At 51.6% G+C, this 25,245-nt stretch overlaps 1 protein-coding gene and 1 long non-coding RNA gene across 25 annotated transcripts in view; one reads left to right on the forward strand and one right to left on the reverse strand.

Moving 5' to 3' along the window:
- Positions 1 to 10,468, reverse strand: part of RIPOR3 (RIPOR family member 3) — a 74,520-nt gene extending 64,052 nt beyond the window's left edge. For all 23 annotated transcript variants that reach the window (XR_014832513.1, XR_014832510.1, XR_014832515.1 and 20 more), the window contains exon 1: positions 10,128 to 10,468. The gene's annotated coding sequence lies outside the window, so the exon portion shown is untranslated. The remainder of the gene's footprint in view (positions 1 to 10,127) is intronic.
- On the forward strand, positions 4,474 to 23,473 carry LOC106506715 (uncharacterized). 2 transcript variants are annotated; one of them, XR_014832545.1, is made up of 4 exons: positions 4,474 to 4,561; positions 17,970 to 18,097; positions 19,234 to 22,591; positions 23,115 to 23,473. It is a non-coding gene; the product is annotated as an uncharacterized LOC106506715 (long non-coding RNA). The 2 variants fall into 2 exon arrangements; XR_014832544.1 differs by having other exon boundaries at positions 19,234 to 22,133; positions 23,016 to 23,473.
- The last annotated feature ends 1,772 nt before the right edge of the window (positions 23,474 to 25,245 follow it).

A 25,245-nucleotide genomic window follows, 5' to 3' on the forward strand; every position in this document is an offset into this window, starting at 1 on the left:
GCCAGGGGTTAAACCCACATCCTCATGGATACTAGTCAGGTTTGTAACCCCTGAGTCACAACAGGAATTCCGAGGATATTTATGGTGTTAACACTGAAGATAACCCATATCAGCAATAGCCAGCATTTGCTGAGCATTGGCAAGTCCAAAGCATTGTGTGCTCTGCCTCATTTAATTTCCAAAACAAACCTGCCAGATAGTGTCACCAGAACCCCCACTTTTTAGGAGGTCTTCTGTGGCTCAATGGGTTAAGGTCCTGGCATTGTCAGTATAGTGGCTCGGGTTGCTGCTGAGGCACAGGTTCAATCCCTGGCTCAGGGAACTTCCACATGCCATGGCACAGTCAAAAAAAAAAAAAAAAAAAAAAAGGAAACCTCATTTTTTCAAAAGAAAACTCATCCCAGGATGACTTGCCCAGGTCCACACAGTAGGTTGACCCTTTTTATACCTGATTCCAGATCAGACGCTGCTGCCTGCAAGTACCCACGGCCCAGTGGGAGAGGTGAGCCTGGACCCTCCCACAGATGTGACATTCCTAACCCGAGCTTGTTTCTCGTGCCTGACACAGGGTCAAACATGCCATAAACGTTATGTCACTGAGACCTCCCGGGACCTTCCTGAGTTGTCACCACTATCATCACTGTCCTGCTCACACAGATGAGGACAGAGAGGCCCAGGGGCTTCCATCGTGGGAGGGCCAACAGGACCTTAATCCAGCCTTCCCGACTCATATTAAGGTTTGGACCCCCCAAAAGGGAGCCAGATACCATGGTGCTGAATCCATGCAGAGAGAGTCCAGAGAGTTGGAACAGAGATCCCAGGGGGCTTCCTGGAGGAAGAGGATTGCAGAAGGTGGGCAGAACCTGTGTGGCACAGATTTCTTTTCTCCAGACCACCTCGGGCATTTGCCAGGCCCCGGGGCCAGGTGCCGCCACTCCCCAGAGGGACAAGAAGAAATCTGTCCACCAGCCTCAGGAGGCCCTGCCCTGCAGGCCGGCCCGAGTGCCAGGCCCTGGCTGGCCCTTCGCCCACACACCCCTCCTCATTCTGCGGGGCTGGGGAGGAAAGTCCAGAGCCAAAGTTCACAGACCGTAGGGAGGGGTGGACACACAGAGCTCAGGTTATTCAGTGCAACAGGTTGTGCAGCCACAAAAGACTGGAACTGCTCTCACATCCATCAACAGGGGACTGAGTTAAGATACTTTTCTTCTTTTCTTGTTAGGGCCACACCTGCAGCATCATGGAGGTTCCCAGGCTACGGGTCGAATCAGAGCTACAGCTGCCAGCTTATGCCACAGTCACAGCAACGCAGGATCCAAGCCACGTCTGTGACCTACACCACAACTCACAGCAACACCAGATCCTTAACCCACTGAGCAGGGCCAGGGATTGAGACTATGTCCCCATGGATGATAGTGGGTTCATTACTGAGAGGCCACAACGGGAGCTCCAAGACACTTTTCACAACCAGCTGCGACTCAAGTGTCAGTGGAGGAAGCGTGAGGGGGTCCTGAGTAAATAATAAAAGCTGACGTTTAGGAAGAACTTTGCATGTGGTCAGAGCCTCTTCCCAGTGTGTGTACCCATTTGGTCCTTAGAGCAATCTCGGGAGGAGGGACCATGGCCGTCGCTTTGAAACGAGGAGACTGAGGCACCAGGCTCAAGTCCCTTGTCCACGGCTCGTGGCTACGAACAGCAGAGCTGGGATGTGGCGTGGAACCAGCCTGCCACACGGTCTCCCGGCCTCTCTGCCTTGCCAATAGCCCCACCTCCAGGAGCACCCTGGACCCCAGGAGGGAAGAGCCATGCAGACACCCCTCAGCACTTCCTGCCCTGCACCCCCCAGGCCAGGGGGAGCAGGTGCAATGAGAAGAGGCCTGACTGAGCCCCCTTGTCTGAAGCGGATTGTGATAACTCAGATGCTGTGGGAGCCAGCTTCCCCTAGAGTCAATTACAGCCAGTGGGGCCCGCCGATGTTTTGATAGTCTTTTCTGGAGTCATGACAAGGAAAATGAAAGGACCCACGGGACCTCTTTCGTCACTAACAGCCGGGTATCACGGTTGGGGGTGGAGGAAGGAAAGAAAAATCACCTTTTCCCCCTCTCTGAGCTCTTCAGCAGAACTCAAGCCTGGGCGGCCAACATGTTGGTGTTGAGAAAACATCTGTTCTCAAGCAGAACTAATTGGCAACAGAAATGGAACTCCCCCCCCCCGACCCCCCCAAAAAAGCATAGACCTGCTTTATCCCTGGGTATTCTGGACGCGTTGTGTGCCACAGCCCAAGCACAGCCATCAGCCTCACACAGCCAAGGTTATCACCCGTTACCACCCATCCCGGCTGACCTTTCTTGCAGTAAGCTAGTTGTCAAGGTCAGTGGCCAAAGCAGCCCAGCCTGGAGGGACACTTGCATGGCTGTTGCCCGGCACCCCCTCCCTGCTCCCAGGAACAGCAGTTGGCTTGGGGCACCTCACTCCGTGATTTGCCGTCGCTGGTTTGGATGGAACTGACGCCTCCTCAGCTCCAAAGAGGAGCCCTGGCAGTTGCTTAAGCCAATGAGCATATCGCAGGGAGGTCTCGGGAATGGGCCTCCAACTCAACTAGAAACAATAAGGCATGAGAAGGAACATTCCACGAGACTTCTGGAAAAGAGGGCTCTTGCCATTTTAGAGGTGCAGAGAGGTAAAGTAATTTGCTCAGTCACACAGCATACTCGTTGGGGGTCCAGGATTTGAACCCAAGTCTGTAGGAATGAAGAGTTTGTGACACCTAACTGCTAGGCTCTGCCAAGAGACGGCATAAACTCTAGAAGAAGCCAGACAAGCTGGATCCTAACCCAGTTCTGGCATTTACTGCATGATTTCAGGCAAATTACTTAACCTCTCTGTTCTTTAGTTTTCAGATCTTCAAAGTAGGGCTTAAAGAGCACCTCTACTTGCAGGCTCTGAAGGGCGAATGAGTTAGTAACAACACATGTAAAGCGTGTGGAATAGTGCCTGTCACGGGGTGCGGCTTTGCCCCATCCCGTCACGCTATTTCTCACACGCGGGGAGAATCAGACTAAATAAAGGCAGGTGGGGGCGGGGAGGAAGGAGAGGTCGATGCTGTCGGGGCAAGGTCTCTATCCCCTACCCCGATTTTCCTTCCTGAGGCGCAGTGGTCAGGCTCGGTTCCCCTCCAGGAGCAGCTGTACCACAAAGAACTCACAGCCAGCTCACGGCTTTGTGTATTCTCAGACCTGGCGAGACAGAGCCAGTGGCAGCCAGGCCTGTCCGTGTCGGGGTGGTCAAGATACGGGGAAGTGCCACTCATTCAAGTGACAAAAGGTAAGACCTCTAACTAATGCCACATGGTGGAGGGCGGATGTGAATTGGTACAGAGGCATCAGAAAATAATCTATGACTTCATATTCCCTACAACCTAGCAATTCCTGTTGCACACCTGAGATGCACACCAGCACGAATGTAGTAGGACAGGTGTAAGAACACTCAGAGGAGAACTGTTTGTAACAGCCAACAGACATGTGGGTAAAAGCCCAAATGCCCGTGGACGCGGCAAACCATGGACTAGTATAGAGCCGGGAAATGCTGCATCTACAGCAAGCTCTCTGCTGCCATATGGATGGGTTATAGTGCTAAAATGCTTTAAGAAAGTTTAAGTCCACAAGACACGTATAGTCAACTTAAAGTCACATTTGGAGCTTAAAGTTCAAAAATAAGCGACAGTAAATAATATATATTAATATATTTGTTGGCATCAATATGTGAGTGGCAGTACTTTTTTTAAAACGAGGGAAATCAGAATGATGAAAAAGTTTTGGAGATGGAGGGTGGTGATGGTTGCAGAACACTGTGAATGTACGAAATGCCACTGAATTGTATACCTAAAAATGGAAAAGATGGGAAATTTTATTTTACGTACCAAGGGAAAGATTAACAAAATTCATGATAGACAGTGGGAAGGAGGATGGTCGCATGGTTATAAACAGCTGTCTAAGTTCTGGGTTATGGATTGGGTGGTGGGTACACAGGTGTTTTTATATTTTATAAAGAGCTACAGTGAGCTGCTTAGATGAAAGGGTAAACCGGGCCATCCAGGTGCCTCTTTCACCTGGGTTGTGATTAATTCACTTCTGCCAGAGGTCCATTTTTGAAGACTTGAGGAAAGCTCTTTGGACCTGGATTTGGGGACCAGGGATCTAATGCCCCCAACCCTCCGGCAAGTGAGAAAAGACCTTGAACCTTCCCGCTGCTGTCACCCAGGCAGTAGCCTCTTTGGCGTCTGGTGGCTGGAGGCCTCCCGTGGTCTGGAGGGACCACTTAAGCCCACCTACTCCCGCCTCCACCTGCAGGGTCCTCCCCTCCCCCACCACTCACTGCCCCGCGCAGAGCGTAGAGAGCCACACTGCGCATGCTCCTCAGGGGAGGGCTGCCTGCAGCGCGACGCGACGCGGGCGGGCGGGTGGTGGGGATTCCATTCAAGGGACACCTCGGTAGCAGCCACCTGGCCACGACAGCGTCCGCGTCCCAGACTCTGCCCGACTCCGGGCTCGTCCGAACTCGGGTAAGGAAGAGCGGGTTGTTTACGGGGTCCTCCAAGCCCACCTGCGACGAACAAGAGGGGTGAGCACGGGGACCACGGCAAGGACCTGGGACCCGGCCTGGGAGGGTGCGACAGGCCCCTCTGAGGGTGAGGACTCCTCAGACTTGCATTGTTAGGCAGAGGCGTGGCTGCTTGGTGAGTTAGCACAGGCTATTAAAATGTGGTATTTGTACATGAAATGTGGCTCAGCTAGAGGTTCCTGGCGACCCTCTCTCAGCCTGACTCCTTCGTCACCCTTGGCAACATAGCCAAGCAAACATTTCCACACGTCTTGAGTGCCTACTGTGAGATACAGCGCGGAACAAAACAGGCCAAAAAAAAAGTCTCGCCCTGAGGAAACTCACCTTTTAGCAGAGGATATTTAAAAAATAATTATAAGAGCTCCCATCGTGGCTCAGCCGTAATGAACCCAACTAGTATCCATGAGGACGTGGGTTCAATCCCTGGCCTCCCTCAGTGTTGCCATGAGCTGCGGGGTAGGTCGCATACGTGGCTGGGATCCTGAGTGGCTGTGGCTGTGGCTGTGATGTAGGCCAGCAGCTACAGCTCCAGTTCAACCTCTAGCCTGGGAACTTCCACATGCCACGGGTGGGGCCCTAAAAAGACAAAATAATAATAATAATGTATTGTATGGTAGGTGATGATGAGTGGTATGGCGTGAGCCACCTGGAGATCTGCAGCATGGTGTCCCGGACAGAGGGGACAGCAAGGGCACAGGTCCTGAGGCGGTACGGCGCCTGGCACACCTGGGAACAGCTCGTGCAGTGATGGGGAGGGCAGGGGAGAGGAGGTCCAGATGCCGCGAGGCTTTCCACCTGCGATGAGGAATCTGCCTTTTAACTGGGGGGAGGGGAGCCAGACTGCAGGGCGGAGGCTGTTCTGAGCAGAGGAGAATCCGATTACCTTTCACAGGACCCCGCCGGCTGCAGGTATAGAACAGACCATCAGAGAGCCAAGAGCCGACGCAGAGATATTAGTGAGGAGGCAACCACGGACATCCAGAGAGACCTGATGGCCATTGGGCCTGGGTGGGGGCCGTGGAGGGGACAGCTTCCAGAAAGTGGTTGAGGGGAGAGCCAACAGAATGTCTTTCTTACTGAGAAGTGGAAGCAGCTGGGCTCTATGCATGTGTTTTTCGGTCAGGAAAGCTGGAGACCTGGTTAGAAAGTAGAGATGTGGTTGTCAAACCCACATCTCCTGGGACTTCTGCTATGCAGCCTTGGAAAGACTGGTTTCGGCCTTCATGTGCTAAGATGGAAAGACACCCCGGGGGTGTTATCAAGTGAAAAAAGATACAGAATAAAATGTAAGAATGACCTCATTGGGAGTTCCTGTCATGGCTCAGTGGTTAACGAACCTGACTAGGATCCATGAGGATGTGGGTTCCATCCCTGGCCTCACTCAGTGGGTTAAGGATCTGGCGTTGCCATGAGCTGTGGTGTAGGTTGCAGATGCTGCTCGGATCTGGCCTTGTTGTAGCTCTAGTGCAGGCTGGCAGCTGTAGCTCTGATTCTACGCCTAGCCTAGGAACTTCCATATGCTGCGGGTGTGGCCCTAAAAAGCAAAAAAAAAAAAAAAAAAAAAGAAGAATGACCTCACTTTTGAAAATTAAAATTAGGTTTATGACTGAATGAATGCTGTGGAAGAATAGAGAGTGGTTACCTGAAATGGGACTCACTGAGATTTAAACTCAGGTTTGCCCTTCCTACCACACAAAATAAAAAAGAATAATAATAATAATAATAATAATAACCCACCATGTTTTAGTTCTTTTTCAAATTGCTGTGGGCAGCGCTCACTTCCTGCCATCCCAGCCTCCCTTCTCTTAGGCGGCCAGTGTCCCCACCTGGGCCTCCTCCTTGGCCGGGCCTGGAAGAAGGAGCAACTGGGGAATGAGAAATATTTTCCTCTCGTGCTTGCCGGCCTGGGAGACTGGAAAGGGCCCACCTGGCTCCTAGGCTTTCTAAAAATAGAAAGCTGTCTGAACTATCCTATAGGTTTGGCTTAGCTCTTCCTCCCCCATGTTCCAAGACACTGTTTCAATTAGAGAGTCATGAATTGTGCAGGAAAATCAAGCATGGCAGGAACGAGCCCTGAAACAGGGTGTAATTTACAGGGAGCTGCCTGTGAGGGAACCCGGAAAAGGCCTGAGAAGGCGAAGATGGCAAATGCAGGGCCCAGGGCCTCTGTGCTGCCCGAGCTGGGGCCCTGGATGCAGCCGGCCAGATAACGAGTACCTTCTGCCCCACCCAATCTCTGCATCCATTCTGGTGCTAAGGGCCTGAGGGAGGAGCTGAGCTGTTGGTTGGTTTGAGGCCACAGGAGGAAACAGGGATTGTGCCCAAGGGCCCATGCCTGGAGTTTGAGTCCCCTTGGGGGAGAGCTGAGGATGGTCCAGGACGAGATTTCTGAGATGCTGGGTAGAGGCGTATCTGCTGTGTGGCCAGAGGTGTGTTGGGAAAGGGTTTAACAACCAGCTCTCCTGGAGAATGTATGTGTGCGTGCGCACGCATGCACATGTGTGTATATACATATATGTGCACTTACACACATGAGCATATACACATATACACTCAGGTGTGCTATAGATGGTATTGAAGTAAAGGATTGCAGCACACCACTTACAAATAAACATAAAATGCACCATACCTCCCCCTTTTGTAAATTTCTTCTGCTTAATTGATTCACATGGAATGTTTTTGTTGATTTGTGTCCCCGACTCTTGTATCTGTATTCAACCTATGGTGATAATGCTGGGTGACTGTAGCTCTTTCTGGAACATTGGCTTGGCCGATATCTGCCTTTCCCTTAAGGAGGAAGACAGAAGTGATACAACAAAAAGTAGGTCGGACCCTTCCTGGTTTGTCAACGAAGCGAGCAACTTCCTTGACTTTTGGTGCTATTCCCACTGTGACAAGTAGAGAGATAACACTCTTTTATGTTTCATCTGCGTCAACTTTTTCTCCCTCCCTTTCTCTCTCTAGATCACTTTGTTACTCTAGACAATCAACAAAACTATAAATCAAGCCCTGAGTTGTACTTCTGCCAGTTCCCATAGTGTAATTACTCCCACCGTGGCCAACCTCAGGCTACCAACTTGAAGTCGCTAAAAATGGAATTGGGAAGAGTTATGTCGAAGCACACAGTCAGGGGCTGTGTCCACCGGACAGATACAGCAGCAATGAAAAGTCCGAGAGCCCAGATCAGAGTCACACATAGTTTTAAAAAATGGAAAGTGATGACTTCTGAGTACTTACAGCTTTGCTTTAATATAATTTATGTAATTATAAGTTTATGAAGTTTAATTTTTTAGGCTTTATTGAAGTATAGTTATATATAATGTTGTGACAATTTCTGCTGTATGACAAAGTGACTCAGTTATATATATATACACACATCCATTCTCTTTTAGATTATGAAGTTTACTTTTTAATAATGGGTCTGTTGAGCAATGAATTCACCAAATTCCTGAAAAATCTGGCCATCTGCTTTCATGAGCCGGTCCAAAGCTGGCTCTAGCACACGTGGTGTAGGGACTACATGGCAGAGTGTCACGGGCTAGGCAGGAAGCCCTTCCCTCCACCTCTGCCCAGAACCCAGAGCAGCTCAGGCACTACAGGGTGGGGGTTTGGCCCCACCAGGTGGGTGTCAGTGACAGTGAAGCTTCTCCAGGTGGCCTTGGGGGCAGAGGTGAGAGACCAGTTTTCCAGCCCCTGTGACACATCTCCCAGAGAGAACTGGGGGTGCCGAATGTCCAGCAATGAGTAGGTGAGGGCTCTGTAACCAGCAGACATCTGGGTTAAATCACTGTGCAAAAAAATAAGCTGCAGGACCGAGCTGGGCTTGCAGCAATTCATTAGGTTTTTCCAAAGCTCGTGGGGCCAAAGGACTTTCTCACTGACAGTAGTCACTTCTTCAAGCCTCTCTTAATCCCAGGCTCCTCTGCGCCTTCCCTGATGCATCGAGAATTCACGAGATCTTCCTTCTCTTCCTTAAGCTTTCATCTCACCCACACTTAGAACTTAAGTGCTCTCCAACCAGAGTCACAGTGTTTAGAGTTGTTGCAAAGAGATTTTAGAGATTTCCTGAAACAATCCCCTCGTTTTATAGATGAAAGAAGTGGAGTGACTTGCTCAAGGTTACAAAGAGGAAAAAAGCAAGGGCAGAACAGGGTAGGTGCCCACCTGTCCCGGCATGCCCGGGACTGAGGGGTCTCCTGGGACAGGCTGGTCACCCTAGAGTGAGGACCACCACTCAGATCTCGACTCGAGCCCAAGGCAGAGGACCTGGTCCAGCCCCAGAAAGTGAAGGAGGCCTGAGTGAGTACAGAGCTGCTGCCGGACGGAATTTTCCAAGGGAAGAGAAAAGAGGAGGCACATCTGGGTGCTGGGATTTCCCGCGCTCCCCAGATGCCGGGCACCCGAGGGATTTCCCACCTGCCACACCCTGCGTGGACTTCCCAGCCCTTGAAGTTATGTGCATCTTCTTTGTCGGTGCCAGGGAGACACTAGGGGACTTTATCTGCATCTTATCTCTTGGCTGCTGTCACCACAGCTTGCAGGGATGTATATGCAGATAGCCTACGATCTTATTAATATGTGATTCTCCCCAGGGGAGGCATGTGCAAAGCACTGTATGTATTTCACAATTCTGTTTGGTCCAGAGGAGTAGTGGGGGCCCAGAATGATTCGAAACAGATTTTTTGAAAAGGCAAAATAAATTGGAACGAAACCTAGTAGAGGCATGTGCCACTCTCCCCACCCCCAGCTCTCTCCACCCCTGCCGGATATTAACCCTCTTCTCTCACAACCGGGAGCCCGAACAGCAGGGCGGCAAACACAGCAAGTGGCACCAGGCCCTCCAGATTCAAGCCAGGGCCCTGCGCGCCCCCGGGGCTGACACATGCTCCAAACAGCTGAAGGCGGCGCAGGCTGTTGCTTCATCGTCTGACCCCTCTACCCACCTCCTGCTCATAACACTCCCTGCACCCTCTCCTCCTTCACTTCTGCTGCCTGGGACAATCACAGATTCAGGGCACACAGAATAGGAGCCCCGTGTACTCCTGGAGGCGGAGAGTTTAGTGAAAGGAAAATCAGACTGGGATCTGATTCTCATCTCTGCCCCCAACCAGCTGCGTGACCTTGGGAAAGTCTCTGTTTCTCTGAGTCTCCAATTGCTCAGCGTATGAGGAGCATAAATACAATCCGCACCCCTCATGGGGATTCACCCAGCTCAAGCTTCAGCAATGCCTGAGCACACGGCAGACCCACAAAACAGCTGTCCTAGTAAGAGCCTCTTAAAAATCACCTCCCTCAACCACCTATTTTCTGGATGGATGGGAGGCCCAGAGAAGGAAAGAACTTGCCCAAGGCCACACAGCGAGATACTGCGATTTCATGATTTCTCCTCAGCCTCGGCGCCACCAGCTCCAGGCGGATGTGCAGACGTGCTGCCCTCCGCACACCTCCCCTCCCTCTAGAGTCGGGTCCACACGCAGCCGCACACGGGGCAGTGGCTCCGCACTCACCCTCCAGCGAGTCTGGACATTCAGGACCGTGTCACGCCGTCCTCCTTTCTCCGTGGCTGAAGCAAGCGTCGGCCCCCATCCGCTGCAGGGCTCAGGAGCCGAGCCTGTCCGGGCTGTCCGCTCGGAAGGTGGCCTCCGAGGACCCCCTGCCCCCGAGTCTTCCTTGCGGTGCCGAGGGGACGGGGCCGCTGGGCTCCGATAGCGCCGCGGGGCTCTTATCGGCCGGTGTCAGGGTTCCGGGAAGCCCGCCTGGGTACTCTCCCCAAGCCGGCCCGTTCCCCCCGGATGCTGCCTGCTGCTCTGGCCGCGGCCGATTGCCCGTCAGTGTCACTCTGCGCTCTGCCAGGGAGAATTCCATGCCGGCCCCCCGCAGGCGGGGCCCCCACCCCTCCACGTCCCACCCCCCACTCCCATCTTGGCAAGGGGACCGAGGAAAGGCAGCTAATTTCAAGTCCGCACAGCGTTTGTGGTCGTGTCCTGAACTCTCCACGATTAATCACGGAGCATCTGATTTCTGCTTTGCCTCAGAGGGGGGTGTGGGGACGCCTGGAAGTTTCTGTTTACTCCGTTCTGCACCGGGCTTCGTGCTAATCACAAACAGACAGGACGCAGCCTCTCTCTCCCCGCGAGGCCCTCTCCTCGCTCCTCTTACCGTGCCACTTGCGGTCCCCTCCTCACGCTGCCTCCTTTCCCTCCCGCTTCCCTCCGTCCCATCTGACCCCCACCCCCGCCTCTGTCAGGACCTGATCCTCCATACACCCCTTCCTCTGGTCCTGTTCCCCGCAAGCCCCAGCATCCCCTCTGGACCTCCGGCTTCTGCGAGGATGCAAATTAGCTTGGCTTTCTTCCTTTACGTTTTTACAGTTAATGTCAGCCTCTTTTACTGCCCTTTTTTTTTTTTAAACAACCTAATGATTGCAGGGTTTGCCCCCCACCCCATTACCCATGTGTGTAGAAATCCTGTAACTTCATGGTGTCTCTGAGTCAGTCAGGGGCAGGGTCTAGATGCATGGCTCTGTTTGTCACCTCCGCACGTCTGGACTTCTGGATTCTGCTCAGGGATGGACCCAGGAACAAAGCTCCCATTCACACCCACCCTGGAGAGGTCCCCGCGGCGGTGCCTCCCAGCCTGTAACACCTAGAGATGAATTTCTTCCTGCCGCCCCTTGGCTCCCTGCCACCCTGCAGCCACTGCACACAAAAAACCAGGAGTAAACAGCCCCAAAGAAGAGAAACTGACACCCCTGCCCGCAACCCCCCCACACACACTTACACTTAGAAGGGTAATTTGGCAAGATCTTTGAAAACCAGAAATGAGCATAGGCTGCCACCCATAACATCACTGATGCACATCCTAAGGAGGCAGACACCTTTGGAAAAAAATATGATTTGTCATGGGAAATATTGGAAATAGATATTCATCAAATAATGGTTGGTTAAATAGACTGTGAAAGAATCACACTGTCCCAGGCAGGGATTGAAAGGGTGAGCTGCCTCTGTATGTAACAAGGAAGATGGTTTCTGAGTGCAAAAGGGGGGAGAATGATACATTCCGCATAATCCTGATTGTGACACACACACAAAATGAAATGCTATGGAAACACATATCAAGCCAGGAAAATAGTCTGGAAGGATATAAACCACACTGAGTCATTACCTCTGGGAAAGGGGGGGAGGCAAAGTTTTAGGGTGATGCTCTTACCTGTCACAGCTTCATGTTGAAAAGTGAAAATGAATTCATCTCTTACCTATGTCCCAACCAGCATCCCTCCCTAGGGACGCTGCACCACGTACTCAGAGAAAATTTCATCCACACATTTGCCCCCTTGGACTAACTCGAAGAGTTCTACAACCTGTCAGCTGAGAACTGAAGAGCAGCCCTGAGGCGTGAACCCAGAAATTCCACAGACACTCCAGGTTGATCACGTCGAGTCAGGTGTTGGGACCCAGATCCGACAGTGACTTTTCACTAAGAGAAATTTCCTAAGAGCCGGGGAGCTGGCCGAGATCCTCTGTCGTGGGTTTAGATCTCGTGGAACTGAGGCCAGCAGATCTCTATTGGAAAGCAAAGTATTGGACAACGATGACTTGGCTTCAGGAAACAGTGTCACTGACTCTGACTTGTCAAAGGTGGAACCCGTTTTGAAGCATTTAAAGGAATGAACGTCAGACAGTATGTCACCGAGACGGCTGCTGCCAAAGCAGTTTCTGTTTAGCCACCTCCCCCCTCCCCCTCACTGACCATGGCATGACCATGTCTCAGAGACAAGGCAGGCAAGCGGGCCTGGGGCTCCAGACAAGGTGCTTCTCACGTACCATGATGTGATGGAATTCTCCAGAAGAGAACTCTCTGTTCTTCATTGTCAAATGCCTGCGGGCTCTGGCAATTCAGCTGGGAAGTTACTGCAGGGAAGACAAATGACACTGTCCATGGCCCCAAGCCAGTGGGGGCACCAGCCCCTCAGCCCCGACCTCGAGGGCAGAGGAGGCCCCAGGTTTGCACAGTGACAACCTCATACGTGGGATTTCCAGCCATCCGAGGTGTGGCAGGGAGACCAGGCCATTCCCCAAGTGGGGCTCCCAGGGAGGAGACGGCAGCGGCCAAGACGACTTCGGAGGACACACTAAACAGGCCTGACCTTCCCGGGGGAACATCGTCTTATTCCTGTAGCAATTGTCTTGCCATCCTACTTGGCCTGGGAGAGAGTCTCAGCTTTGTGCTAATCCATCTTTAACACCTTTGCCATCTACGAAGCTCCCTTTTTGACAGAAAGCAGGCTGCAGGCTTAGATCAGCCCGCAGCCTACAGCATCCAGCTAGAATCTTGTTTGGCAAGTGAGTCATGGCTTTCCATTGTCTTCCACTTAGCTATTTTTAAATTTTTTTAAGTTTAAAAGGGAGTCCATCAGATAAGGGAAAAACTAACAAAATTCCAATAAAACACAGAATTTAGTTAATAATGATGTATCAATATTTGTTCATTAGTTATGACCAAAGTACTATGCAGTGTAAAATGTCGGCAAGGGGACAATTAGGAATTGGGTGCAGGGTATGGAGGGTTCTCTGCACTGCTTTTGCAACTTTTCTGTAAATGTCATCCTATTCTGGGGAGCTCCTGTCATGGCTTAGCAGAAACAAATCTGACTAGCATCCATGAGGACTTGGGTTCGATCCCTGGCCTTGCTCAGTGGGTTAAGGATCTGGCATTGCTGTGGCTGTGGCGTAGGCTGGCAGCTCCAGCTCTGATTTGACCCCTAGCCTGGGAACTTCCATATACCATGGGTGGGGCCCTAAAAAGACCAAAAAAAAAAAAATCATACTAGTCTAAGATTGAAAGGTGAGTGGTCATCATTTTGTAATGTGTAGGAATATTGAACCGCTGTGTTGTGCACCAGGAACTCGTATTGCAGGTCAGCGACACTTCACCCAAACAAACGCATAGAAAAGGAGGTCAAATTTGTGGTCCCCGGGCAGGCGTTTGGGGGAGAGGGGAACTGGATGAAGATGGTCAAAAGGTACAAACTTCCAGTTGGAAGATAAATAAATACTAGGGACGCCAGGTACCACACAATTCATATAATCAACGCTATGGCGCGTTATATGCACACGTTGTTAGGAGAGTGAATTCTAAGCGTTCTCATCATAAGGAAAAAAATGTTTTCATTATAAGGAAAAAAATTTTTTTCCTTTTCCTTTATTTTGTATCCCTGTGGAGTGATGGAGGCTCACTGGCGTTATTGCAGTAATTATTTCATGATATGTGTAAGTTAAGTCATCATGCTGCCCACCTCACACAGTGCTGCAGGGTCCGTTCTACCTCAGCGAAACTGAAAGAAAACTAGATAAATAAAATGGAAAGTTTATTTAAATACGTTTAATGGACCCAGAAAAAAAATAAGTCCATGAGGTTTTTTTATTCTTTTGCTTTTTAATTGACATATAGCTGTTTTACAATATTATATCAGTTCCAGGTATACAGCATAATTTTTTTTTTTTGTCTTTTTAGGGCCACATCCATGGCATATGGAAGTTCCCAGGCTGGGGGTCGAGTCAGAGGTACAGCTGCCGGCCACAGCCACAGCCACAGCCACAGCCACATTAGATCTGAACCACATCTGAACCACGTTGGAGGACCTATACCATAGCTCATGCCAACACCATATCCTTAACCCACTGAATGATTAAGCTCAAGTTGGTTTGTTACCGCTGAGCCACAATGGGAACTCCTGATTTAGTATTTTTATGGCTTATCCTCCATTTAAAGTTATTACAAGGAGTTCCCATTGTGGCACAGTGGAAATGAACCCAACTAGTATCCATGAGGATGAGGGCTCGATCCCTGGCCTCGCTCAGTGGGTTAAGGATCTGGCATTGCCTAGAGCTGTGACGTAGGTCACAGGTGTGGCTTGGATCTGGCATGGCTGTGGCTGTGGTGTAGGCCAGCAGCTGCAGCTCTGATTTGACCCGTAACCTGGGAACTTCATCTACCGCAGGTGTGGCCCTAAAAAGGAAAATAAAGATGCTGCTATGGATGCTGTATCTTTTTGAACTAGTGTTTTCGTTTTCTTCAGATACATACCCAGCAGTGGGATTGCTGGATCGTATGGTATTTCTATTTTTAAGTTTTTTTTGTTTTGTTTTGTTTTTTGTCTTTTTGCCACTTCTTAGACTGCTTCTGTGGCATATGGAGGTCCCCAGACTAGGGGTCTAATCAGAGCTGTAGCTGCCAGCCTACGCCAGAACCACAGCAACGCAGGATCCGAGCTGAGTCTGTGACCTACACCACAGCTCACGGCAACGCCGGATCCTTAACCCACTGAGCAAGGCCAGGGATCGAACCCGCAACCTCATGGTTCCTAGTCGGATTCGTTAACCACTGCGCCACGACGGGAACTCCCTATTTTTAGGTTTTTGAGGGACTTCCATTCTGTTTTCCATAGGCTTCACCAGTTTACATTCTGTCCAACAATGTACAGGGGTTCCCTTTTCTCCTCATCCTCACCAACACTTGTTATTTGTGGTTGCATTTTTTTTAATGTATGTATGGAGGGTAACAGAGAGATGGCAAATATGGAAAAATGTTGACAATCGGTGAGTCTGGGTGAGGGGATATGGGGCGCTTGGAGCTACTCTTTCAGCTTTGCTGCAGGTTTGAAATTTGTCGAAACAAAAAATTAGAGATGGAGTTCCCTGGTGGCTCCATGGTTAAAGATCTGGTGTTCTCACTGCTGTGGCACAGGTTTGATCCCCAGCCTGGGAGCTTCCACATGCTGCAGGCATGGCCAAAAAAAAAAAAAAAAAACTAGGCAAGAGAGTAAATTCATGTAAACAAAAATATTTACTGCATCAGAGCCCAGGTGGCAAATGAATGGGGCCAGAGTCATCAGGGTGGTTGAGTTGCTGGCATTTGGGGGTCACAAGGCCAAAAGGAGGCCTGGCAGAGAGAGGTGTGATGGACCCTCTCAAGTCCCTGAGTGATCACGCTTACTCCCCATTGCCCCAGCATCTTCGCTGCAGCCCCCACAGGCACGCAGCTTCCCGGAGCACAGACGTCCTAACACTTTGAAACGATGTCCACATCTCCCCGCCTCGCAGCATCCTCGAGATGTCTGCAAGGCTGATGTTATCATCCCACGTGCCAGGCTGGGGAATTCGGGGACAGAGATGACGAAGGAGGAAATGTCCTAGTGGGACACGGGCGCAGAAACAGAAACCTGCAGTGCCAAGTGCTACTTTCAGCCCAGGTAGGAAGTGCCAGAGGGCGGGGCAGTGAGGACGTGCCTTTGAGGCTGCAGGGGCTGCCCCAGGGACGTGTGTCACCAGGGAAGGATGAGCAGACAGACAGGTTACGTGATCCTCCTAGAGAAGCTCTGCCCTCCAGCCCTGGGGGAGGCCGTGCCTGCGGCCTTCGGGCCCTGCCTCACCTGGGACGCCCCTCCTGCTTTACCCCCCCACCCCATCTCAGTCCTTCTGAAGTGCCTGGCTCCCTCCCGTGGTTCCCCCAGCAGAACTCGCTCCACTTGGCTGTCTCCCACCGCCCTCCTGGATTCCCACTTTCCCCTGCTGAGTGCCTTAACCCTTAACCTGCGGGAACCCACGCAGGAGCCACATTCTCCTGTGCTTTCTCCCAACCCCCCACTCTGAGTGTGGAGCCCTTCCCCCGGGCGTCCTCACTACCCGCTCACCGCAGAACAGCATAAGCACACAGGCCGCTTCCAGTCCTGGCTCCTCTCCTTCCCAGTATGACCTGGGGCAAGTCACTTGACCGCTCTATTTCCTCATCTGTAAAATGGGGTAACTATCGAGTTTCCTGGTGGCTCAGCAGGTTAAGGATCTGGCATGGTCACTGCTGTGGCTCGGGGCACTGCAGTGGCGTGGATTCGATCCCTGGCCCAGGAACTTCCGCATGCCATGGGTGTGGCAAAAATAAATAAATAAATAAAATGGATGGGCTGAGAGTTTGGGGCTAATAGATGCAAACTGTCACATTTACAATGCGTAAGCAATGAGGTCCTGCATACAGCACAGGGAACTCTACCCAATCTCCTGTAATAGAAGATGATAGACGATAACATGGGGAAAAGAGTGTACATATATATGTGTATGTATGACTGGGTCACTTTGCTGTACAGCAGAAATGGACAGAACACTAAGTCAACTATAACAGAAGATTTTTTAACAAATAAATAAAACAGGAATGGCTGTAGTGCCGCACTGGGTTGTTGTGAGGATTAGAAGAAATACTACCTTGTTGCTCAGTCTGTGGACCAGCAGACAGGGCTTTGCCTGGGAGCTTGTTAGGACAGAATCCTGGGCCCCTCCCCCAACCTTCTGAACCAGATTCTGACTTTTGACTGGATCCTGAACTGATCCGTGTACACGTTAAAGGTGAGAAGTATTGACGCATTGTCTGTAAAGTGCACAGACCCCGCCTGGCACACAGCTGGCTCCGACGAAATAGATGTGATTTTCATCATTGTCTTCATCACCAGCCCCCGAGCTTGCCTGTTGTCTCATCCTTCTCCACGGGAGAGGAAAGCCCACAACTGCCCTGTGCACCACTGCCTACTCAGTGCCCAGGGCAGAGCAGGTGCTCGATAAATGATGCTGAATTCAGTCATTGTCTAATTTTCATGGAAAAGCCTGACTGGACCCCAGCAGCCTCACTCCTGGCTGAGCTCTTTCGAACTCGTCACTTCTCCAAACCCCCAGCCTCCTTCAGCCACAAGGGACAAAGTCTGGGATGGCGAAGGGGTCTCCGATTCCGGAGGGCATGGGGGTGAGCTTGACCAGAGACAGCTCATCCCTCTTGGTAAAATCCATCATTTTCCTGCAGAGAGTGGCGACAGGTCTCTCCTCTTTGATCGACCCTTCAGCACTGAAGAGACCCTGCAATGTCCGGGTTCTTCCTGGAGATAAAGATCCCAACCCGGCACTGCCGGGCATCTCCCCCACCCTCAGCTTGCCCCAGAGTCCAGTCCCTGGCACCTCCGCTCGGCTGTGACAGACGACTGATCCATTGGATGGAGGCTGGCTCTGCTGAGCTGGGGAAACCTTTGGAATGACAGGTTCCCCCTCTGACCTCAGCCATAAACCTTGGTTCAGCAGAGGGACAAATCTGTCCTGAAAGCTGGGAACCTAATCCGTCGGGGGGATTAGCAGAGACCGAGCCCTGACCTGAAGGAGAATCCCAGTCGCCCTCTGCACTCCCCGAGGGACCCTCCAGAGTCAACTCTTTCCAGAACCAACCCCAGTTAAGTCAATAGTGCCCCGCACCTGAGTGCCCACAGGGCCTCTCGAGGACCTGACCTTCTCCACTCGGCGACTGTCATTTCCTTACAGGCATAACCTAGAAAGCCATCTTCGCATTCCCAGAATGACTTCCCCAGCTGAGGAATTCGGCGTTCAGGGTTGCGGCTTTCTTCTGTGCTTTTATGAGAGCCCCCGCTCAAGGCATCTTCTACAATTTGGTAAGAAGGCTTCCCCCCCCCACCACCACCACCCACCCCAATGCGTGTCTTTTGTAGCCACAAATTTCTAGTAAACTCTTCAAAAATGCGCAGCCCAAATTGAACCCTGATGCTAGGGGCACTAATGGGGCGCCTTCTTCAAAGCAATTCTTTACAGCCCAGCAGTTTACATGTTGCTGGAAACAATGGACTTAGCGCACAATTTATTTGGATTGGCTGGTTTCATGCTGGTTGGAATCTGCTTTGGGGGGAAAACAAACCCTGCATGTGTTTAGATTTATAATTTATACTGAAAGCACAAATTCCTCATGATAGGGCTACGGTAAGATGCAGTTATGAGCAAAAGTAACCACACGTGGAAGCGTTGCTCTTTCATGGATGTGCTGAGAGAGCTCACAAATTGCTTTTTAGTGAAGCCACCGTCTCCTCTCCCCACCTCCACCTAACCCTCTCCCCCCAAAGAAACATCTACAACATCTACAACAGAAGCTGGCCATCTGCCTGACCTGCGTGCAAATGCCCTGATCCGACGCCTTGCCAGCTGTCGGGGGGTGGTGACGGCTGTGTGCCCCGCTCTGGGTGACTTGAACCGGCTGCCTCCCTCTGTCCTCACAACCACCATCCCCAGCATCATGACCCCTGCGTCAGGAGGAGGAGACTGAGGCGCAGGGAGGGAGGTCACACACACAAAGCCCCCCAGCAAGTAACCGACAGAGCCGGCATTCTGACCCCCGGGAGGCCTGCTCAAGAATCGATGCTCCCGGGAGTTCCCGTTGTGGTGTAGAGGAAATGAATCCGACTAGGAACCATGAGGTTTCGGGTTCAGTCCCTGGTCTCACTCAGTGGGCTTAAGGACGTGGCGTTGCCATGAGCTGTGGCGTAGGTCGCAGATGTGGCTCAGATCCTGTGTTGCTCTGGCCGTGGTGTAGGCTGGCAGCTGTAGCTCTGATTCGACCCTTAGCCTGGAAATCCCCATATGCCACGGGTGCGGCCCTGAAAAAGCATGAAACAAAAAAAAAAAGAAAGAAAGAAAGAAAGAAAAGAATCAACACTTCGAACCCTGAGGTCCTTCTGTAGTAAAAGCCGCAGAACAACTAGCCAGAATGCTCCGTTAATTCGACTTTTTTTTATTGCAGTTGAGTTGGAAGAGAAACAAGGCAAATGGCAGGAAAATCAAATGAGATCATGACTTCACCAGAGCAAAACCGAGATCCCTCGCCCCCAGTGAAAGCAAACAAAAGCTGGAAGAGAACGAGTTCGACCTGATCTCCTCCGCCTTCTCCACCCCCATCTCCAGGCCCAGACCCGGAGACGCCGGGGTTCAGAGGGGAGACTCAGAGTCCCAGAGCGCCCTCCACCCCGAGAAAGACCCAGAGCTGCCCTTGGGATTCCAGGACAAGGAACCAGAGGAGTGTCCTCTAAGGAGGCTGCTGGGCGGGATCACGATAAGCGTCCAGGGACCGTGCCCTCCAGCTCCGCTGCTCCACCCATGGCCATCTGGGACTTGCTGGGACCAACAAATTGAGGCAGACGTGGTGGCCCTCCAGCTTCGGAACCATCGTTCACCCTGCATCTGTCTTTGCTTTCACGTTCTTGGAATCTCAAGACCTCAGAGGGTGAAGAGGGGGCCAGCCTCCTAGAAGATGGACGGGAGCCATGGCACCTGAGCCGGAGCCAGACTGCTGCTGGCCACGCGAGGGCAGCCATCTGGACCCTCCAGCCCTCGTCGAGTGGTCAGGTGACCACGGTCACACGCATGAGCCCAGGAGAGGCCAGCAGAACCACCCAGTGTGCCAGTAAGACACGACCAGCTGGCCCTTTCCTGGAGCCATCAAGGCTTGGGTGGTTTGTTACACAGCAGCTAGAGCTCCAATCATTGTTAACACAGTGAAAGCGGAGGCTCGGCCTTGAAACCACAGCCGTAAAGAGGATTCCAGCATGACACAGGGATGACAGCACTTTCTGGAGGCTTTGCCCGAACACCCCTACTGCGTCCTTAGCACATTCATTAGGATTCCGGGAGCCCAACCCTGCTTTGGCTTTTCGCTTGCACGTTAAATATTTGACCACCATTTCCCACCTGAAAGAAAGAGCTACCTTTAGCACTGGGGACACAGATACATTTGGCACAATAATGTCTTCTAAGAACTCTCAGGACAACAAAGGAGGTAGACAAGAACCTTATTGTATTCGCTCAGCAAATATCTGTGTCCCAGGCACTATGCAGAGGGCTGGGAATACAATGATAGGAAAGCCACAAATCCAGACTCACAGGATCGGAGCCTGGCCCTGAAGGGGACGCTGCTGAAAAGAAAATGCATTAACGGATAATGGCAAACAGTGCTAAATGCTGTGAAGCAGCAGCTCAGATGGCTCTGGAAGAGAATTAGTCTGGTGAGAGGAGGCCAGAAAGGTTTTACTGGAGGAAGAGCATTTCGCACAAAGACTCGAAAGAGCAGATGAAGTGCCTGGCCAAAGCGGAGGGGAAGAAGGTTCCAGGCCCGAGGGAATATGGCGGTGGCCCTCACCAGGAGCAGTTAGGTTAACCTAGAACCCAACTCTATTGTACCTTTAGACACAGAGTGGCTTTTGCCTGGTTTTACCATACATTGAATTTTCCTGGAATGCAAGGACCATGCCAGTTGAGAGAAGGCTGAGGTGGATTTGCTTGGGGATTCACACTGGTCACCCTCCTGGAGGGAGAGCACTGGCAGCAACTCCACTCCACGTGCTGGCGGCACATGAGCGGTCAACACCCCACACCTAGACCTGCCCGCACGTGGAGCGGTCCCTCTCACCTGTTTCTTCCTGTTCTGCTCAAGCACCTGCCTCCTTCATTGGGACTTGCAGCATTATAATATATATGGTTTTATTATACATTCCACTTATTCTTCCTTATTTGAGAGTTTCAGAATGACATGTGTATGTTTTCAATCCAATGAGTAGGTAGGTTATATTATTTATGAGGTTCATTTTGGGGTAGACAAAGCAGCCCTGGATCTGATGAGGTTAAAACCACAGGTTAAGACCTGCCTTTCGCTGTGGGACAGGGAGTTGGGCTGGTGTAAGAACTACCAGGAGGAAGGGGGTTGGAGCCCAGAGACCTGGGAGCAGGGTGGGACCAGATGAGGCTGGCAGAGGACTGGGGACATCACAACCCTCGACTCTGCCGGAGGGGATGCGAAAAGGTACCATCTGGTGGTACCTCCGAGGTGCAACATGGAACATCACCCGAAACAGCCAGTCCGTTCCTAGGCATAGACCCAAGAGAAGTGGAAACATGTCCTGAACACAGATGTTCACAGCAGCACTATTCGTATGAGCCCAAAAGAAGAAACAACTAAAATGCCCATCAACTAGTGAATGCATGAACCAAAGAGTAGGTTCTTCATATAATGGAATATTATTCAGCCACAGAAAGGAATGAACTACTGATACATACTGTGATATGGACGAACCGTGAAAACGCTCTGCTGAGTGAAAGAAGCCAGACGCAAAAGGCCACAGAGTATGCAGTTCAGTTTACATGAAATGTCCAGAAGAGGCAAATCCACAGAAGCAGAAAGAAGATTTGGGGTTGCCAGAGGCTGGGGCTGAGGAGGTGATGGAAAGTGACTGACAGCGGGTCTGGAGTTTCCTTGGCGGGCGATGGAAATATTTTGGACTTAAAGAGTGGTGAGAATGGTGCGACTTTGTTAATATTGTAAGTAAAACAACATCAACAGTGATAAAGACTGGATGGTATGCCTTAAAGGGGTGACTTTTAATGGCATTTGAGTTAGATCTCAAATAAAACCAACAGAGGACGCTGAAGAGATAGACAGGGTCACCGCATTGGAGGCATCACGGCCCTAGTCGAAGAGTTTGATTCTCAACCTCGGACTGGTGGGAGCCACTGACGGTTTTAGGCATCACGGTGACAATATAGTTTTGCAGTTGAGAAAGATCTCTGTGTAGAGTGGACTAGAGATGGGCCGCTTCGAAGGCCACAAAAAGCCAGGTATCTGGAGCCACACCTGGCTTCAGGCTTGAGCAGGTGAGGAGGCGGGCCCACCCTCGGGGACGCTGCGAGACCACCATGTGGACAGCCGTCTTCTAGAACAGCTGTCACGGGGGGACAACCATGCTTGAGGAGACAAGAGCTGGGAGAAATTGCTTTAGACGGGGCGGGGGGGAGCCTGTGGGAAGACATTGTAGGAGAGGCGGCCTTGGAGCAGAACTTTTGGTGCAGGGCAGGCAAAGATTCTAAGGGCCTGCTGGGAAGAAGGGATCACAGAAGCAGAAGCGCGGAGGCCAGGAGGGCCCAGGTTAAATGGGCTTCTGTTTAGCCGGGTCAGAAGGGAAGCAAAGGCGTTCTCTCGTGGCCCAGCAGGGTTAAGGACCCAGCGTTGTGACTGCAGCAGCCTGGGTGGCTGCTGTGGCAGTGGGTTTCATCCCTTTGATCCCTGGCCCGGGAACTTCCATATGCCATGGGTGGGGCCAAGAAGGAGGGGGGCAAACGTTATGGTAATGTATTAGGGTTCTCCAGAGAAACAAAACCAATAGGAACTATATAGATACATGTATATACAAGAGAAGATTTATTATAGGAATTGGTTTATGTGACTCTGGAGACCAGGAGGTCCCAGATCTGTCCTCTGTAAGCCAGAGAACCAGGGAAGCTGGTGGCGTAATGCAGCCTGAGGACAGGGGACCTGATGGCGTGTGTCCCGATCCAAGTCTGAAGGCCAGAGACCTGAGAGCACCAGTCACCAAGGACAAGACGAGGGGGCTGTTCCAGCTCAGACCAGGACAGACGTGCTCCTCCTTGGCCTTATCGCTCTGTTCAGGCCTCTCCGATCAGAGCCGCCCATGAGCATCAGCGAGGGTCTCCTCTGTCCTTCCTCAGACTCCCGATTCACACGCTCATCTCTCCCAGAAACAGCCCTCAGAGACGCACCCTGCAATGCGGTTTCACCAGCCATCCGGGCAACCCGTCGTGCATTAAGCTTACCACCACCCTGACGCCCGCACGCAGCTCCTTCAACCGCATTTCCTCGCCTCGTGGAGACATCAGCCGGGTCTTAACGCCCCCTGACACGGAACCACCGTCCCGCCTCCACCAGAAAACGCCCTGATCTGACCCCTCCCGTTTCTCACAGCCTCCCCGCGAGGCTTTAGCGCTTCTCCACGGGAGACCGAGGTTCACAGGGATCTCACGGACTTGACCCAGAAGTCCCACAGCCACACAAGGGCTGGCTGGCTTCTCATCTCAGGTCTATTTGAACACAACCACTGCACAAGGTGGGTTCAGGCCAACTCGTAGCGTGAGGACTTTATTTCACAGTCAGTAAAGTCGTTCCTTCTCTTCCTGCACCATAAAACTCCTAAAACTCATTCTTGCCTGCATGTCTGTTTTGTATTACACATTCCAATCCCTCGAATCTTTCAATAACAAGTTTCCTTAAGGGAGAGATTGTGCTCATTGTTTGGAAAATGGAAGCCCCTGTAGCGTAGGCCCAAGGACACCTAACACCTGGGCAGAGGGTGGGCGGGCACAGGTATTTCAGTGCCAGAGAAGCCATAATCCGTGAACGCCACATCAGTGGGGCGATGACAGCTGCCTGATACTAAATAGGAGACGTGTGTTCTTTCTGCCACTTAAACTCCCCGGTTTCTCTCTGAGCAACAAGGTACAAAGGCAAATACAGATTTGCTGAATTTTTGTTTCGCTCTGTTTGGATTCCCGTTGTTGAGATAGAATCATTTCTTTTACGTAATACATGTTTTAAGAGTACACTTGAATCTTTACCTCACGGTCTTAACAGCCATGGAAAAAGTCTTGAGATATTTTTAAAGGGGAAAGAGGTGGGGGCAGGAGGGAGGTACAGGGAAATAAGACACACTTACTGGAACTTAAGAACAAATGCAGGAGGTCCTGCTGTGGCTCAGCGTTAATGAACCCAACAAGTATCCGTGAGGACTTGGGTTCAATCCCTGGCTCCACTCAGTGGGCTGAGGATCTGGCGTTGCATGAGCTGTGGTGTAGGTGACAGATGAGGCTCAGATCCTAAGTTGCTCTGGTCGTGGCATAGGTCCGCAGCTTACAGCTCTGACTGGACCCATAACCTGAAAATTTCCATTAGCTGCGGTTGTGGCTTCCACCCCCCACAAAAAACAAACAAACCTAGTTGGAGACAGAAAGGGGAAAAGGAACTGGGGCAAATGCCCAGCACAGCCACCAGCTTGCTTTTCACCTGAGTGTTTACATAACCTCGGACAACCAGAGGGAGTGTGTCTGAGGGGCAGGAGTGGCCCTAGGACTTCTGGAATGTTTCTGGTTTGGCACAGAAAATAGACTGTAGAGGGGCGAGGGCTGAAGCAGAGAAACCAGACCGGGGGCTACTGCAATAGTCCACGTTCCCGTTGTGGCTCAGCAGTGGCCAACCCAGCTACTGTCCGTGAGGACGCAGGTTCAATCCCTGACCTCGCTCAGTGGATTAAGGATCTGGCATCACCATGAACTGTGGTGTAGGTCACAGACGAGCCGAGGATCCCATGTTGCTGTGGCTGTGGTGTAGCCGGCAGCTGTAGCTCTGATTCAACCCCTAGCCGGGGAGCTTCCATATGCTGCAGGCACGGCCCTAAAAAGCAAATAATAATAATAATAATCCAGGCAAGAGATGATAGTGACTTGGGCCAGGATAGACAGTATGGAGGTGGTGAGAAGCAGATGGATTCTGGATGTATTCTGGAGATGGGGCCAGTAGGACTGGACATGGAGTGTGAGAGAAGCAGAGGCGCCGAGGACAGTGGCGGTGGTAACCCTCTAGAAGACTCAAGGTCAAGGATGGAGTCGCCATCTGCTGAGCTGGAAGAAGCTTCTTGATGGAAAGGGGGTGGTGGGGGTGGGGGGGATCAAGAGTTCCGTTCGGCCCGTGTTGGTTTGAGATGCTCAGTAGGTAGAAGGAACAGAGGAGCCAGGTAAGCAGATATCCACAGAGGGCGTCCAGGGGCGAGTTAGGGCAGGAGACACCAGCGAAGGCCGTGAGCACACAGGCGGTGTTTAAAGCGATGGCAGTGAGCGGGACCACCTAGGGGAGGAGGCAAAGAAGAAAGAGGTCCAGGGACAGCAGAGATGAATGCAAATCAAAACGTCCACTCTACAG

The sequence above is a fragment of the Sus scrofa genome, chromosome 17 (genome assembly GCF_054392235.1).
Source record: "Sus scrofa isolate SSC_HxYL_T2T_F1_AM1 chromosome 17, Sscrofa_HxYL_maternal_Yorkshire_Landrace_v2.0, whole genome shotgun sequence".
NCBI lineage: Eukaryota > Metazoa > Chordata > Mammalia > Artiodactyla > Suidae > Sus > Sus scrofa.